This window comes from Bolinopsis microptera, chromosome 1, assembly GCF_026151205.1.
Source record: "Bolinopsis microptera isolate Bmic1 chromosome 1, MBARI_Bmic_1.0, whole genome shotgun sequence".
Lineage (NCBI taxonomy): Eukaryota > Metazoa > Ctenophora > Tentaculata > Lobata > Bolinopsidae > Bolinopsis > Bolinopsis microptera.
Genome location: NC_087072.1, coordinates 2,646,379 through 2,652,401, shown reverse-complemented (window position 1 = coordinate 2,652,401; position 6,023 = coordinate 2,646,379). Strand labels below are relative to the sequence as shown.

Sequence of the window (6,023 nt, the reverse complement as noted above, 5' to 3'; positions counted from 1 at the left end):
TTAGTTTACTGGGCCGCGCTTTGCTCTAACCAGAGCCCTCTCGCTTGCAGTAGCGCGCGACCGCCGGAGGCGGCAAAGAGGGCTCTATCCATGGCCACAACTGGCACCACAAATCGTGGTGCCAGATTTCCTCCCATATTTCTGATGCCGCGCGGGACGTGTCAGTCATTTTTAGTCATGTCCGTGGATTGTGATTGTAATATACAATGTATAGGAAAACAATATTTTCTCATTGGATTTGATTTTTGTAGAGAGCTAATATACCTTCTTTGATCATGCACTCCATTTAACAAATTTTGCTTGTTCCTTAGTTTGTTGCAATCATTCAGTTGATCATTCGGCGGATGATTCAAAGGGCCGGGACATATTTTAATGTTAAATTCTCAATAACCAGCAGACTTGTTACCTGCAGTTACCTTGCTACACTTTTGTCTTTTGCAATTGGACTTTAGATTTATTTTCTCATTGGATTAGATTTTTGTAGGGAGCTAATATACCTTCTTTGATCATGCACTCCATTTAACAAATTTTGCTTGTTTCTTTGTCTGTTGCAATCATTCGGTTAATCATTCGGTGGATGCTCCAAAGGGCCGGGACATATTTTAATGTTAAATTCTCAATAACCAGCAGACTTGTTACCAGTTACCTTGCTACACTTTTGTCATTTGCAATTGGACTTAAGATTTATTTTCTCATTGGATTAGATTTTTGTAGGGAGCTAATATACCTTCTTTGATCATGCACTCCATTTAACAAATTTTGCTTGTTTCTTTGTCTGTTGCAATCATTCAGTTGATCATTCGGCGGATGATTCAAAGGGCCGGGACATATTTTAATGTTAAATTCTCAATAACCAGCAGACTTGTTACCAGTTACCTTGCTACACTTTTGTCTTTTGCAATTGGACTTTAGACTTATTTTCTCATTGGATTAGATTTTTGTAGGGAGCTAATATACCTTCTTTGATCATGCACTCCATTTAACAAATTTTGCTTGTTCCTTTGTTTGTTGCAATCATTCAGTTGATCATTCGGCGGATGATTCAAAGGGCCGGGACATATTTTAATGTTAAATTCTCAATAACCAGCAGACTTGTTACCAGTTACCTTGCTACACTCTTGTCATTTGCAATTGGACTTAAGATTTATTTTCTCATTGGATTAGATTTTTGTAGGGAGCTAATATACCTTCTTTGATCATGCACTCCATTTAACAAATTTTGCTTGTTTCTTTGTCTGTTGCAATCATTCAGTTGATCATTCGGCGGATGATTCAAAGGGCCGGGACATATTTTAATGTTAAATTCTCAATAACCAGCAGACTTGTTACCTGCAGTTACCTTGCTACACTTTTGTCATTTGCAATTGGACTTTAGATTTATTTTCTCATTGGATTAGATTTTTGTAGGGAGCTAATATACCTTCTTTGATCATGCACTCCATTTAACAAATTTTGCTTGTTCCTTTGTTTGTTGCAATCATTCAGTTGATCATTCGGCGGATGATTCAAAGGGCCGGGACATATTTTAATGTTAAATTCTCAATAACCAGCAGACTTGTTACCTGCAGTTACCTTGCTACACTTTTGTCTTTTGCAATTGGACTTTAGATTTATTTTCTCATTGGATTAGATTTTTGTAGGGAGCTAATATACCTTCTTTGATCATGCACTCCATTTAACAAATTTTGCTTGTTTCTTTGTCTGTTGCAATCATTCGGTTGATCATTCGGCGGATGATTCAAAGGGCCGGGACATATTTTAATGTTAAATTCTCAATAACCAGCAGACTTGTTACCAGTTACCTTACTACACTTTTGTCATTTGCAATTGGACTTAGGATTTATTTTCTCATTGGATTAGATTTTTGTAGGGAGCTAATATACCTTCTTTGATCATGCACTCCATTTAACAAATTTTGCTTGTTCCTTTGTTTGTTGCAATCATTCAGTTGATCATTCGGCGGATGATTCAAAGGGCCGGGACATATTTTAATGTTAAATTCTCAATAACCAGCAGACTTGTTACCTGCAGTTACCTTGCTACACTTTTGTCTTTTGCAATTGGACTTTAGATTTATTTTCTCATTGGATTAGATTTTTGTAGGGAGCTAATATACCTTCTTTGATCATGCACTCCATTTAACAAATTTTGCTTGTTTCTTTGTCTGTTGCAATCATTCAGTTGATCATTCGGCGGATGCTCCAAAGGGCCGGGACATATTTTAATGTTAAATTCTCAATAACCAGCAGACTTGTTACCTGCAGTAACCTTGCGACACTTTTGTCATTTGCAATTGGACTTTAGATTTATTTTCTCATTGGATTAGATTTTTGTAGGGAGCTAATATACCTTCTTTGATCATGCACTCCATTTAACAAATTTTGCTTGTTCCTTTGTTTGTTGCAATCATTCAGTTGATCATTCGGCGGATGCTCCAAAGGGCCGGGACATATTTTAATGTTAAATTCTCAATAACCAGCAGACTTGTTACCTGCAGTTACCTTACTACACTTTTGTCATTTGCAATTTAATCCTGGACCAATTTAATCCTGGATAAACGTTCTAAAGTGCTAAAAATATGGTAGAACTACATAATCTCTGGTCGAAAAATATCGTGTCAATTAATGTCAGTATTCCAAAATTTTGCAAAACTGACATTGACATTAATTGACATTAATTGACATTAATTGACATTAATTGACATTAATTGACGTTGCATTCCCCCCCTCCCTACAAAAATCTAATCCAATGATAAAATAAATCTAAAGTCCAATTAATCCTGGACCAGGCAAAAGTCCTGCTCACATTGGGACGTTCGCTAAGTTTCTCGATGTAATTGGACTTATATGACCCTAAATAACATAATTGACTCGGGTACACTTTTTCACCAGTGGGGCATTTCTCGGAATCACGCCCTTTTTGACCGCACCCATATCGCGACCCCCACTATAAATTATCTCGGCTTCTGATTGAGATACAGACCTCAGCTATGAACCAAACTGTGCCTAAGATGCATGTTTATATTAGTGCTATGAAGATACTTAAGGCCTAAGAGACTTAGTTTTTGAGAAATCGCCAAAAATCCGATTTTACTATATTAGCAGTCTCGAGAGTAACAATTATCACACTTATTTCAAGATATCTCCGCTTCTGATTGGAGCTAAGCGCTCATTTTGGGCATTAAAATGGTCAGAATCATCATATTGAGTGGGGTAGAGCATGGTTTTAAAGTCTTCAGACTTCAGGTTGTTGAGTTATTAGGTCAGATCCCATTTTTACGCTCTCGCTAGTAGCAATTGATGCACTTATTTCAAGATATCTCAGCTTCTGAATGGAGTTTAACGCTCATCTTGGGCATTGAAACGGTCAGAATCATCAGATTGAGTGGGGTAGAGCATGGTTTCAAAGTCTTCAGACTTCAGGTTGTTGAGTTATTAGGTTAGATCCCATTTTTACGCTCTCGCGAGTAGCGATTGATGCACTTATTTCAAGATATCTCAGCTTCTGAATGGAGTTTAACGCTCATCTTGGGCATTGAAATGGTCAGAATCATCATATTGAGTGGGGTAGAGCATGGTTTCAAAGTCTTCAGACTTCAGGTTGTTGAGTTATTAGGTCAGATCCCATTTTTACGCTCTCGCGAGTAGCGATTGATGCACTTATTTCAAGATATCTCCGCTTCTGATTGGAGCTAAGCGCTCATCTTGGGCATTAAAATGGTCAGAATCATCATACTGAGTTGGGTAGAGCATGGTTTCAAAGTCTTCAGACTTCAGGTTGTTGAGTTATTAGGTCAGATCCCATTTTTACGCTCTCGCGAATAGCGATTGATGCACTTGTTTCAAGATATCTCAACTTCTGAGTGGAGCTGTGGAGATAAGCGTTCATCATGGGCATTAAAATAGTAAAAGTTATCAAATTAAGTAGCATCAAGCATGGTTTTAAAGTCTTTAGACTTAAGGTTATTAAATTATTAGGTTAAACCCTATTTTTATGCTCTTGCAAGAATGGTCACTGCAATGGTGGAAATATTTATTAAATGAACTGTAATTAATCGCCAGGAAAAAGTTGTTTGCCAAGAAATATCAGTAAAATGTCACTAAAACCTCTAGCACTAGGAACATGCTTTACCCCACTTAATATGATCATTCTGACCATTTCAATGCCCAAGATGAACGCTTAGCTCCGATCAGAAGCTGATATATCTTGAAATAAGTGCATCAATCGCTACTCGCGAGAGCGTAAAAATGGGATCTGACCTAATAATATAACTCTACAACCTCAAGTCTCAAGACTTCAAAACCATGCTCTACCTCACTCAATGTGATGATTCTGACCATTTCAATGCCCAATATGAACGCTTAGCTCCAATCAGAAGCTGAGATATCTTGAAATAAGTGCATCAATCGCTACTCGCGAGAGCGTAAAAATGGGATCTGACCTAATAACTGATTTTTGATTTGAAACTTTTACAAAATAGCAAGTATACAAATGTACAGCAATTCGAACAAACATATAAAATGGGCCGAAATGTATAAATGCTAAAAAGCGTGGGTCAGTGAAACAAGTACAGAGGACAACTTTCAGAACAGAAGTTTTTTGGCCGCCCAAAGTCTCAATAACATCACCTCCACCTAGTAATAAAATTATGAAACGTGAAAAGTGTGAAACAATCAAATAATATTGTATTTATATAATATAATTGTCTCTCAAATACAGATAACGTCCGTAAACTCTTAAAATACTCCTACAAGTACATATTATACTGATCGGTGTCCGAGAAACATGAATTACGTCATCATGGTGCCTTCTTAACACGGCTACAGACCTTCCGTTACGGATGTAGTGGTCGAGATGAGTCTGTTCAGCCCTCTTCTTCTTCAGGTCAGTAACCACGTTCTTCCTTGCTGCACGCTCTTCACTGGATCTATCAGGACAGATCCATACAACTCAACAACCTGAAGTCTGAAGACTTTGAAACCATGCTCTACCCCACTCAATATGATGATTCTGACCATTTTAATGCCCAAAATGAGCGCTTAGCTCCAATCAGAAGCGGAGATATCTTGAAATAAGTGTGATAATTGTTACTCTCGAGACTGCTAATATAGTAAAATCGGATTTTTGGCGATTTCTCAAAAACTAAGTCTCTTAGGCCTTAAGTATCTTCATAGCACTAATATAAACATGCATCTTAGGCACAGTTTGGTTCATAGCTGAGGTCTGTATCTCAATCAGAAGCCGAGATAATTTATAGTGGGGGTCGCGATATGGGTGCGGTCAAAAAGGGCGTGATTCCGAGAAATGCCCCACTGGTGAAAAAGTGTACCCGAGTCAATTATGTTATTTAGGGTCATATAAGTCGAATTACATCGAGAAACTTAGCGAACGTCCCAATGTGAGCAGGACTTTTGCCTGGTCCAGGATTAATTGGACTTTAGATTTATTTTATCATTGGATTAGATTTTTGTAGGGAGGGGGGGAATGCAACGTCAATTAATGTCAATTAATGTCAATTAATGTCAATTAATGTCAATTAATGTCAATGTCAGTTTTGCAAAATTTTGGAATACTGACATTAATTGACACGATATTTTTCGACCAGAGATTATGTAGTTCTACCATATTTTTAGCACTTTAGAACGTTTATATCATCAATTTATTCACTACTATCACATATGGAAATGTGAAATGTGAAAAAAATTCAGATCATTAAACAATACAACTAAAATAATACGGTTTCCCGAAATTTAATTTTCTTAAATGGGCGTGGCCATCCAAGGGCGTGGTTCTCAACATCATCAGAACTTAAAACCCACATTAAACGAAATGCCTTCACGACATTTATATTTGAATAACGAATCTTAAACAGCTAACATTACTCCTTCATACTAAAAAAGCCGATTCTAGATATTTTATCTGTATAAGAAACCAATAAAATATGGGCGTGGCCGGTGGGGACCGAAGATGGAAGAGTTGGAAGCTGAAATTTTTTTTGGTGGTCTTTGAACCTAAGGATCAAC

At 37.3% G+C, this 6,023-nt stretch overlaps 2 protein-coding genes across 3 annotated transcripts in view; one reads left to right on the top strand and one right to left on the bottom strand.

The window, feature by feature from the left end:
• Positions 1–6,023, top strand: part of LOC134817291 (double-stranded RNA-specific adenosine deaminase-like) — a 536,580-nt gene that overhangs the window by 29,529 nt on the left and 501,028 nt on the right. The window lies entirely within an intron of this gene.
• Positions 1–6,023, bottom strand: part of LOC134817255 (cilia- and flagella-associated protein 58-like) — a 67,899-nt gene that overhangs the window by 46,208 nt on the left and 15,668 nt on the right. The window lies entirely within an intron of this gene.